Source organism: Bombina bombina, chromosome 6 (genome assembly GCF_027579735.1).
Source record: "Bombina bombina isolate aBomBom1 chromosome 6, aBomBom1.pri, whole genome shotgun sequence".
Classification (NCBI taxonomy): Eukaryota; Metazoa; Chordata; class Amphibia; order Anura; family Bombinatoridae; genus Bombina; species Bombina bombina.
This window is the reverse complement of record NC_069504.1, coordinates 1,130,578,622-1,130,591,504: the sequence shown is the minus strand read 5'-3', so window position 1 is coordinate 1,130,591,504 and position 12,883 is coordinate 1,130,578,622. Positions and strand designations below refer to the sequence as shown.

Genomic DNA, 12,883 nt, shown 5'->3' with positions numbered 1-12,883 from the left:
GCAGAGTGCCGCTGGCCTCTGCCCCCCAAGTACCATCAGCTATTTGCCCAGCTGCGCCAGGAAGGCCGAGGATGCTGCACTTTCATCCTGCAACCTGGAACTTACAGGCCAGTACTACGTATTGTGGGGGGGCTACTTTGCTGCTAGCGATTATTTGTGGGTGGGTTGCGAGACTAACTTGGGCACTGACCGGCAGAAGGTCAGGTGCCTGGTTAGTCTCCCTCCAAAAGGGGAGATATGTTACAAACTGCTGTTTGTAACTGGCCCTTTAAATGAAAAATTGCCCTGCTTCCCTGGATTTTGGAGAAGCCTATTTGCCAGCCTCCTTCCACATGACTATGGCCCCTGGAAGATTGTGCCCCTGAGGACATATTGACTTTTGTTGGGTGTGTGTGGCCCTTTAAGAACCATCTGGGGACATATTGTGACTTTAATGAACAATGCCCCTTTAAGACTATGTCCCCAGACCTGTGAAATGACTTGTCCCTGGCTTTCTCCCACTTGGTTCAGTTTCATTGTGTGCCATTAAGAGTTAAATTTTGTTCAGCTTCAAGAAACCTATTCTAAATACAAGTCTGCTGGGATTAGCTCTAATTAGGTTTAGTGATCAACTTTCCCATTGTCTAATCAGACTAGTATTGATAAGGTGGACTGCATTGTTTTAGTGTGTGTAATGTTATCTGCTGAAGTAAATGTTGTGGCCTGTCAAAGGGAGTGTCTCTATCTAATATCAAATGTGTGATGGGGGATTTTATGCCTCCCCCTGAGAGTGTCCTGTTTGCATGTAACCTCAATAAAAAGCAGGCTGTGTGCTCCAGCACATCAGACCTATTTTCTGTCCCTCTAACTTGCAGCTTTGACTCATGTTTGTAGGGGACAGCTTCAGCTAATATCACTACAGGGATTGCTGACTATGGTGCTGATGATTCTTTGGTGAGCGCTAGGAGCATCCTTTTCTACGGTCCAACTTCCAGCCAGCCTGGAGGCAACCGTAACAGGTAGAATCAGCAGGGAAATGTCCAAACTGGTATACTTTAGATCAGCCCAGCTTCTGTTCCACAAAAGTGTTTTTGAGTGCTGAAATATGAGCAAATTAACTACATTTAAACTTTATATAGAGTTAAACAAGCTGGAGCTCTGTTAAGTTGCGACCGTTATCCTCACAGGCTAGCTCCGCCCCCCCAGGGGGTGTTTTTATTTTGGGGGTGCTTTTTTATTTTAATAGGGATTAGGTATAATTTTTGTAAAATTTGGTAATTTTCTTTATTATTTTCTGTAATCTTAGATTTTTTTATTTTCTGTAATTGTAGCTTAAAGGGACCGCGTCGCAAATCAGTATCCAATATTCAGCGCAATGACTTACGTGGCGAAAATGGAGAGATTTTACTTCATTTTCACCTCGCCAAACAAGGCAGCCGCAGCAGGCCTTGTGCTGAGTATGGAAACACCGTAACTTCCATAACTGCCTGTAAAATATAAACTAACACCTAACGCATGCGCAATGTCTATCTACCTGTCAACTGCAATCCCCCACCGCAATCACTAATAAAGTGTATTAACCCCTATATCCGCCATTAAACCTACAACGTAACTAATAAAAGTATTAACCCCTGAACCGACAACCCCCCCACAACGCAATATGCCTAATTAAACTATTAACCCTTATATCCGCCATCAAACCCACATCGCAATTACTTATGAACTATTAACCCCTAATCCGCCATTAACCCACAACACAATAAACCTATTAAAACTATTAACCCCTAATCCGCCATTAACCCACAACGCAATAAACCTATTAAACTATTAACCCCTAAACCGCCAAAGCCCCCAACGCAATAAACCAAACCCCTAACCCCCCTAACCTAACACCCCCTAAACCCAAATTACCTAATTTACAAAATACTAAAGTTACTATTAAACTAAAAAAACCTAACACTACTTTAAAAATACAAATAAACTAAGTATAAATTAAAGGGACAGTCTAATCAAAATTCTGGCGTAGACTGTCCCTTTAAGCTACAATTACAGAAAATAAAAAATCTAAGATTACAGAAAATAATAAAGAAAATTACCAAATTTTACAAAAATTGTACCTAATCCCTATTAAAATAAAAAAGCACCCCCAAAATAAAAACACCCCCTAATCTAATAAACTACCAGTAGCCCTTAAAAGGGCTTTTTGCAGGGCATTGCCCCAAGATAATCAGCTCTTTTACAAGAAAATACACAACCCCCCTAACAGTAAAACCCCCGCCCACCAAACCCCCCAAATAAAATAACCTAATACTAAAAGCCCTAAACTACCCATTGCCCTGAAAAGGGCATTTGTTGGGCATTGGCCTTAAAATGGCATTCAGCTCTTTTACTGCCCACCCTATCTAAATAAAATTAAAAAAAACAAAAATCCCTTAAAATACTCACCTGTCCTGAAGTCCGGCGGAGAAGGTCCTGTTCCAGGCGGTGAAGTCTTCTTCCAAGCGGCGACCTCTTCTTTCTTCTTGCAGGAACCAGCTGTCGCGGAGCGGAGGGCAGAGCTGAAGACCGATAACCACGGAGCTGAAGACCGGCGACCCTGGAACTGAAGACCGGCGAGCCTGGAACTGAAGACCGGCGACTGCGGAGCCATGAAGCGTGGAGGATCCTCTTCATACGATCTCCACCGTACACTGAATAGGAATTCAAGGTACGCGATTAAAAACAGCGTCCCTTGAATTCCTATTGGCTGATTTGAGCCTTCAAATTCAAATCAGCCAATAGGATGAGAGCTACTGAAATCCTATTGGCTGATTTGAATAGCCAATAGAATTTCAGTAGCTCTTGTCCTATTGGCTGATTTGAACAGCCAATAGGATTTCAGTAGCTCTCATCCTATTGGCTGATTTGAATTTGAAGGCTCAAATCAGCCAATAGGAATTCAAAGGATGCCATTTTTAATCGCGTACCTTGAATTCCTATTCAGTGTACGGCGGAGATCATTTGAAGAGCATCCTCCACGCTCCATGGCTCCGACATCGCCGGTCTTCAGTTCCAGGGTCGCCGGTCTTCAGCTCTGCAGTCATCGGTCTTCAGCTCCGCCCTCCGCTCTGCGCCAGTTGGTTCCTGGAAGAAGAAAGAAGAGGTCGCCACTTGGATGAAGACTTCACCGCCTGGACCAGGACCTTCTCCGCCGGACTTCAGGACAGGTGAGTACCACTTGGGGGTTAGACTTAGGGTTTTTTAAGGGATTTTTGTTTTTTTATATTTTATTTAGATAGGGTAGGCAGTAAAAGAGCTGAATGCCCTTTTAAGGGCAATGCCCAACAAATGCCCTTTTCAGGGCAATGGGTAGTTTAGGGTTTTTAGTGTAAGGTTTTGGGGATTTGGTGGGTTTTACTGTTAGGGGGTTGTGTATTTTCTTGTAAAAGAACTGATTATCTTGGGGCAATGCCCTGCAAAAAGCCCTTTTAAGGGCTACTGGTAGTTTATTATATTAGGGGGTGTTTTTATTTTGGGGGGGCTTTTTATTTTCATAGGGATTAGGTATAATTTTTGTAAAATTTGGTAATTTTCTTTATTATTTTCTGTAATCTTAGATTTTTTTATTTTCTGTAATTGTAGTTTAAAGGGACAGTCTACTCCAGAATTTTGATTAGACTGTCCCTTTAATTTATACTTAGTTTATTTGTATTTTTAAAGTAGTGTTAGTTTTTTTTTAATTTAATAGTAACTTTAGTATTTTGTAAATTAGGTAATTTAGGTTTATTTAGGGGGTGTTAGGTTAGGCGTGTTAGGTTAGGGGGGGTTAGGTTAGGGGTTAGGTTTATTGCATTGTGGGCTTTGGCGGATTAGGGGTTAATAGTTTTAATGGGTTTATTGCGTTGTGGGTTAAAGGCGGATTAGGGGTTAATAGTTTTAATGGGTTTATTGCGTTGTGGGTTAATGGCGGATTAGGGGTTAATAGTTTTAATGGTTTTATTGCGTTGTGGGTTAATGGCGGATTAGGGGTTAATAGTTTAATTAGGCTTATTGCATTGTGGGGGGTTTTCTAAAGTGCAGTAAGTCACTGGTGACTTCAGAAATGTGTATTTACGCTCATTTCTGGACATCGCTAGTTTATCCGACTTACGTCACTTAATGAACTGCCGGCGCTGAATATGTAATAGCCCGATGTGTGAGGTGAAATTACGGGCGGCGCGGGTTGCAGCACTTGCGCTGAAGCCTGCGCCGTATATATGTAATCGCGCCCTTGGAGCACTGGTATTCTCACACCCCTTATGGTATAAATTGTCCTGGGAGTCTTTTTCATGCAGTTGGTCATAACTACATATAGTAATTGTTTGCATACTGTGGAGTTTCTTGAGCTTTTCAGGTGAGATTGAATACTGCAGTATTAAAAAATGTTGATCGTATTTGTGAAATTTACATTAAGTGTCTTGGGATGGAGCAGAGCTTATTAACCCATTGGTGGACTTTGTCATTGCTTCTGTAATCTCTTTATGATTTAATTGCTGCAAAGGGATTTTGTTTTCAAATGGTCAATTACATCAGAGGTATTTGTCTCACAGTAAAGGTTTCTGAAACATTGGTGAATCCAGACCAGTGGTTTATGAACATTTAATACCCTATAATGAGCCCAGACTTACTTGTGTTCAGATGACATGTAACCCCTTAAGGCCCGGGCACTTCAGACAAAAACTTCCCCAAATTTCTTTTAGCATTTTTGCCATCACTAACACCCACTTAGTATTAATCTAGGCCAATTTTGGTATATTTCATGTAACCATTTCACCGCCAAATGCGATCAAATTAAAAAAATGTTAACTTTTTCACAATTTTAGGTTTCTCACTGAAATTATTTAAAAAACAGCTTGTGCAATCATGGCACAAATAGTTGAAAATGCTTCTCTGGGATCCCCTTTGTTCAGAAATAGCAGACATATATGGCTTTGGCATTGATTTTTAGTAATTAGAAGGTTGCTAAATGCCGCTGCGCACCACACGTGTATTATGCCCAGCAGTGAAGGGGGGAATACATTTACTGGGCCCAGTACCCAGTTTGCTGCAAATTTGGCAAATTGTTATAAAAATAAATAAATAAAGACCTATTTTTTCTGTAGTGTAGCTGCCCCCCCTCAATACCCTACCCCCTTCTAGATCCCTTTCCGTTAACGGATCCCACATGGGATTCCTCTCATTGCCCCTACTCCCTCCTTCCCCCTCAATGACAAAGTTTTTTGTTTTTTTTAAATGTATTCCCTGTAGCGTGCCCGAGCGGCCTCACCCACTCCCGCCCACCTCCAGGGATGAGCCACCCACCTGCCTCCCTCCTTAACCTCCCACCCACCAACGATCGGCACCACCGCTGTCCTATGCAGAGAGGGCCGCAAAGTGTGCTTTGAGCTTCCCTTTTTATGTGTGATCACCTGTGCGATGTGTTTAAGTGGGTTAGCTGGCAGTATCTGTATGGTAATTTAAACCTGAAGATATTTTTGGTTCAAGGCTCAAATATGAAATCACCAATAAGATTTGATTTATAAAAATTGTTGCAACCTGTACTTCACTGATTGGAATATATTGATCTTGTGTCTAAGTGTCCGAATCTAAGTGCAGGCTACTCCCACTAGCATGCTCCGCTAACTCCCCCTGAACGCCTATATCTACATCATGCCTAACCTACACCCCCCGCTCCCCCTCGCTAACTCCCCCTGACCGTCTACACCTATGTCACGCCTAACCTACACACCCCTGGAACGCCCTGCTAAGTCCCAATTACCACCTACACTGACATAATGTCTAACCTACACACCCCTGGAATGCCCTGCTAAGTCCCTATTACCACCTACTCTGACATGATAATGTCTAACCTACACTCCCCTGGAACGCCCTGCTAAGTCCCTATTACCACCTACTCTGACATAATGTCTAACCTACACACCCCTGGAACGCCCTGCTAAGTCCCTATTACCACCTACACTGACATAATGTCTAACCTACACACCCCTGGAACGCCCCAGCTAACTCTCACATACTGCCTACTGTCATAAAAATACCTCACTATAATAAACTATACTAAAAAGTAAACCTCCCCATTATATCTATAAAGCTATGTCTCTAAAATGATAATCAATGTTTAAATAATGTGTCACAGAGATGTGCTAAAAAAAAATGGAAGTCAGTGCCCATTTCTCCCAGAAGGTAGTACCCCTAAACAAGTGATATCCCTAGGTGCCCCATCAAATTGCTGACAACATACTAAAAGGGCGACTTGATATCCTGCACTCTACTTGATCGGCACCTAGTTAGGTAGCGGCGATGTTGGGGGGGGGGCAGATTAGGGGTTAATAAATATTATATAGGGGTCGGCGATGTTAGGGGCAGCAGATTAGGGGTTCATAGTGATAATGTAGGTGGCGGCGGTGTCCGGACGGCAGATTAGGGGTTAAAAAAATTTATTACAGTGGCGGCGATGTGGGGGGGCCTCGGTTTAGGGGTACATAGGTAATTTATGGGTGTTAGTGTACTTTAGAGCAGTGTTTTTCAACCAGTGTGCCGTGGCACACTAGTGTGCCGTGAGAGATCCTCAGGTGTGCCGCGGCAGACTGACAACAGTGCGGGGGTGTCCCTCTTTCAAATTTTGAAATATTGGGAGGTATGTGACAGGCTCATCAGGCATCATTTACAACCATGACATTGACATTCATTCACAGACAATCATTATGATTATTATTATTATTATTATCGGTTATTTGTAGAGCGCCAACAGATTCCGCAGCGCTATAAACAAAGGGGGAGTACAACAAAACAATTATAGGGTAGAGGGCCCTGCCAAGAGTTGCACTGTTGTAGTCAGCTCTTAAGAAGGTGATCTACAAACAGCTGGACACTTAGGCTTACATGCTAAGGGGGTTAAGGGGATTGCAGTGGAGGAGAGGAACTGGTATTAGGAAAGGTTAGCGTAGGTTGTATGCGTCCCTGAACAGTAGAGTCTTTAGGGAGTCTTTATGATTGTTTGTGAATGAATGTCAATATGTCACATATAGTATGTAGGAGGCATGGCATGACAGCACAGTACAGTGTGTGTGTATGTATATATATATATATATATATATATATACACTGTATATATATCCTGTATTAGACTACAATGTGTGATTTTGTAAAATTTTGGGATGGTGGCGTACCACAGGATTTTTTTAATGTAATAAAGTGTGCCACAGCAAAAAAAAGGTTGCAAATCACTGCTTTAGAGCACAGTAGTTAAGAGCTTTATATTCACGCGTTAGCCCATAAAGCTCTTAACTACTGACTTTTTTTTGCGGTTGGAGTCTTGTCGGTAGAGGCTCTACCGCTCACTTCTCTCGCGGTAGGGAAGTGAGCAGTAGACCTGTACCTGCCTGACTCTAAATACCAGCGGGCGACCAAAAGCAGCATTAGGAGCCCTTAACGCTGCTTTTGACGACTAACGAACTCTAAATCTAAGTGATACATTTTAATGTATATCCAATACTTAAACCATTATACATGCATAACAGTTTAAAGGGACACTGAACCCAACATTTTTTTGTGATTCAGAAAGAGCATGCAATTTTAAGCAAGTTTCTAATTTACTCCTATTATCAATTTTTCTTTGTTCTCTTGCTATCTTTATTTAAAAATTAAGGCATCTAAGCTTTTTTTTTTGTTCAGGACTCTTGACAGCACTTTTTTTATTGGTGGATTAATTTATCCACCAATCAGCAAGAACAACCCAGGTCGTTCACCAAAAATGGGCCGGCATCTAAACTTAGTCTTGAATTTCAAATAAAGATACCAAGAGAATAAAGTAAATTTGATAATAGGAGTAAATTAGAAAGTTGCTTAAAATTTCCCGCTCTATCTGAATCACGAAAGAAAAAAATTGGGTTTAGTGTCCCTTTAAATTTTGAATATCAATGCAAGGCTTGACTATATTGTATCATTTAAAATGTATGGTCATGTATAATGCATATTAGTTTTAGTACTGGATATATAAATTATAATGTAGATATTCTTGTTTGATGGGTTTATGATGTTAAATATAAATATATTTTTAAAACAGATATTTATATTATAAAATATAGTTGCATTATAATTATAGTATTACATAACTGCATGCCTGTTATGTAATAAAACAATTGTAATACTAATGCCTTTTATAACATAAATATACATGTAAAAAATATATATTTATGTTTACAATAAAAAACACAAGAAAAAATAAATTCATATTAATTTATATACAAAACCTATTTTAGAAAAGAACAGTAAAAATATGCTTAAAAAAAAAACACCCCCAAAAAACCCCACTAACTAACCCCAAAAGTTGTACTCACCATTGTGAAATCAGGCTCCCCTTGATCCTGGGGGTCCATCTTCTCAGTCTTCTTCCGCCGCCTGCGCTTCACAATCTTCTTCCACGTCAGGGCCCTCCTTGTCCCGGTTCCTGGTGCTGGATGCCCATCTTTGTGGTGGAGGAGACCTTGTGTTAAATCTATCTAGTAACCGGCTTAAGAGCTTGAAACAAGGTCTCTATTATGGAATCAAGAGAAACCCCTTTGGGAAAGAACTAAGCATACAATCTGTGAGACATTAGAATGAGCGAATGGAAAACCTAACTAAATTAACCGACCTTGAGATAAAAGAACGGGACATTGAAGAAAAAATGCCACAGGGGCTCTCTGGACATCTGAACTAGAACTGGATATCCCGCCCTGCAGGATCAAACATGCTGAAAATTTGCTCTTGTTGGAATTGCTGAGATGATACCCTAATGGGCTTCTGCCCAGTTCATATTGCAAAAATGGCTTTTGCATCACTAGAGCACTGCAAGTATCACCCTGAATGATTGATATATGCTACCGCTGTACCACTGACGGCTGAAAGTGAATAAACGGAACTGATCTAAGAAGAGGCTATGCCTAAGAGATTTGAAAATAGCTGGGAGATCTGGAATATTAATTGGTATTCTAACCTCACGAGGAGATCAAACTCCCTGAGACCTCCGAGAGCCCCAGGCGGCCCCAACCGAAGAGACTGACATCCGAGGTGATTATTTCCCATAACTTATGAAGAAAAAAAAACACATCCCCTGAGAATCTTGAAAGTGAAAAATCCACCAGGTAAGAGAATCTCTGACAGCTTAATCTAGATGGATGAGCTAAATCCAGCTGGTATGGACTCCATTCCACTGCCTGAGTAAACATAGTTGAATAAAATGCAAATGATCCCTGGTAAATGGAATGGCATCTGAAGCTGCTATTCTCAGACCCATAACCTCCACACACTGAACCACAGAAGCTTGGGATAAAGCTTTTGTAGTGAGCACCGGTCCTGAAGATACTGCAATACCAGGCCAATGTGTGGAGTGGACAGAGCAAGCGCTTCTTACATCTCCCTGTTCCAAAAATCCTTTTAATATATGGTCCCTAGGTAGGGGACATATCAGATATTAAACTGAAAACAACAGATACTACACTTGATCTAAGCCAAAAGGCAGAGAAGCAATCTGAAAATTCCAGGAAGTTGAGTGAACTCTGAGCTTGCATTGAACTGTTAAAAATAAACCCATGGATAGCGATGCTAAAATCACTCCCAGAAAGGAGTCCTTTCAAGAAAAGGAAGGTGCAAGTAAACATACTTCATGTCTATATTGTCCTTAGGTAAGCATAAGGATCAGAAAGCTACTTCTGTTTCTTTAGTTTCATGATAAAGGTCCTGACTCATAGGGCGTACTAGGAGGCATGAAAATCGCCACCTTCACAAAGGTTCTTTTTCTACATCTTGGGATTTTACTAATGAGGATTCCGTAGAACAAAATGCAAGGCTGCAACTTACTGATGTTATTCAAACTTTTACAAAATGTTGTTGATGTGTTTGCCTCAGCGGAGGCAGTTTTTTGAAGGAAGGTCTTTCAGGTGTAGTTCCTGGTAAATAGGTGTCTGCCTTTGCTTATTTTCCCACCCGTTTTTCTTTGTGAACTCCACAACTTGGGTATTAGTCCCCACAACTAAGAAATCGTGGACTATCCCACCTTAAAAAGAAAACATAATTTATTCTTACCTGATAAATTCCTTCCATTTTTGGTGGTGATAGTCCACGAACTGCCCATTTTCCTAGTTGGCAGCAGTTCTTTACCCTACTATCTTTCTGACTTCTTCCTCCTATCCTTGGCTATATGTACTACTGGGAGGGAAAAGGAAGTAGAGGGGATACTTAAATCTTTGGTGTGAGGTGTCTTTGCCTCCTCCTGGTGGCCAGGAGATGAATTCCCACAAGTAAGGTATCATGGACTCTAACCACCAAGAAAGAAAGGAATTTATGAGGTAAGAATAAATTGTTTTTAAACAACTTTCCAATTTCCTCCTATTATACATTCCTATTATGTGTGTATATATGTATTTATGTATTTATATGTGTATCTATGTACTTACAAATATAAACATATAAACAAACCTATATATATATATATATATATATGTCTATATATGCATGTACATATGTATTTAAGTGCATTGGAGCCCTTTGAAGTTAAGTAGATGGAAACATGTAAAAACATATTTATGCAATATTCATATTTAACTGTGTATGTACTGTAAATATTTGACATTTCAGTGTTCTGCATATAGCAGAATGTGTTCTATGTATTTAAAAATAGATATATCTGTCTCTCACAATCCACCCTATTCCCTACTCACGGCGATGGACACTCTATTGATCTAGTATTCTCTTACCTCTGCTCTCTCTCTGATGGCACCTGTCGCCCATTTCCCATCTCAGACCACCATCTGCTCACCTTTAAACTTAATATACAGGCTAAACCTGCTTCTCCCCCTCGCCACCGCACCTGACCCTATCACTTCACATCTAATACCTTTTCTGTCTTCTACCCTCACTCCAGCTCTTACTCACATACTCAACCTATCCCTTTCTACCAGTTCATTCCCATCTTCCTTCAAACATGCAAAGGTCACCCCCATCCTCAAAAAACCCTCCCTGTACCGCAATTCTCCTGCAAGCTACCACCCCATAATTAATTTTCCTAGTTGGCAGCAGTTCCATATCACTGCTTCCGCTAGCTTCAAAAGACCTGGAAAAACTAGTTTTCGATCGCCTAACCCACTTCTTGTCCTCCAACTCATTGCTTGACTCCTTGCAATCTGGATTCCGTCCCCAACACTCAACTGTGACTGCCCTCACCAAGGTTACTAATGATCTTCTTTCTGCTAAAAACAATGGCCACTACTCAATACTTATCTTACTTGACCTGTCTGCTGCCTTTGACACCATTGACCATCCCCTTCTCCTATGGACTCTCAGCTCCCTTGGGCTCTCTGACACTGCCCTCTCCTGGATCCACTCATCTCTCTAATAGGTCCTTTTCTGTCTCCTTTGCTGGCGACTCCTCCTCTCCATTGCCTCTGTCTGTTGGAGTACCTCAAGGCTCTGTTCTGGGTCCTCTACTCTTCTCTATTTATACTTCCTCACTGGGTAAACTTATCAGTAGCTATGGCTTCAACTATCACCTCTATGCTGATGATACTCAGATCTACCTATCCACCCCTTCGCTCTCTCCTTCTGTCCTTTCTCACATCAGTGTCTGCTTATCTGACACTTCTTCTTGGATGGCCTCTCACCACCTAAAAATCAGCATGTCCAAGACTGAGCTCCTTCTAATCCCCCCTCTAATTCTACCTCGGTTTCTAACTTTTCAATCACTGTTGGTTACATCACTATCTCCCCATCACACCAAGTCCTCTGCCTAGGAGTTACACTTGAGTCCAATCTGTCCTTCATACCACACATCCAATTGCTCTCTTCATCCTGTCACAACTGCCTACGTAATATCTCCAAAAATCCATCCGTTTCTGAGTGCTGAAACTACTAGACAGCTAATCCACTCCCTGGTAAATTCCCGACTTGACTACTGTAATAACCTACTAACTGGCCTCCCTCTCTACCGCCTCTTCCCTCTTCAATCCATCATAAATGCCTCTGCTAGGCTAATCCACCACTCCCGACGCTCTGTATCTGCTGCACCTCTCTGAGAGTCCCTTCACTGGCTCCCCATTCACAGCAGAATTAAATTAAAAATTCTCATCCTGACCTACAAAGCCCTTACCAACGCAGCCCCCTCCTACCTGTCCTCACTCATCAACAAATATATTCCAGCCCGCCCCCTAAGATCCAACAATGACCTGCTCCTTGCATCTTCTACCATCACCTCCTCCCATGCTAGACTAAAGGACTTCTCTTGTGTGGCACCAACCATCTGGAACGCACTTCCTAGAGCTGTCAGACTTTCTCCTAACCTTTCTTCCTTTAAGCGATCCCTAAAGACCTTTTTGTTCAGGGAAGCCTATCTCCAAATCAGTAACAAATTAATTCCACTTGCCTAATAGCTGCCCTCATCTAACTCCACACTAACATCATTCTCACCTTTGCAGTCCCCACTTCCTGTTTCTCACCCTCCTACCCATCTAGATTGTAAGTTCCCCCGGGAACAGGGCCCTCAATTCCCCCTGTATTTGTTTGTTAAACTTTGTCTGGTGTCTTTTATATTGTATTGCACTGTACTTTTATCTTTGTACCCATAGACAGTGATGTGGAATCTGTTGGCACGTTATAAATAAAGTAAAATAATAATAATAATAATACCCCCTTAATGACCGCAGCACTTTTCCATTTTCTGTCCGTTTGGGACCAAGGCTATTTTTACATTTCTGCGGTGTTTGTGTTTAGCTGTAATTTTCCTCTTACTCATTTACTGTACCCACACATATTATATACAGTTTTTCTCGCCATTAAATGGACTTTTTAAAGATACCATTATTTTTATCATATCTTATAATTTACTATAAAAAATATATAAAATATGATGAAAAAA

General features: G+C 41.2%; 1 non-coding gene across 1 annotated transcript; it reads right to left on the bottom strand.

The window, feature by feature from the left end:
- Positions 1–9,314: 9,314 nt before the first annotated feature.
- LOC128665298 (U2 spliceosomal RNA) lies at positions 9,315–9,505 on the bottom strand. The gene has a single exon (XR_008403067.1). It is a non-coding gene; the product is annotated as a U2 spliceosomal RNA (small nuclear RNA).
- Positions 9,506–12,883: the final 3,378 nt, after the last annotated feature.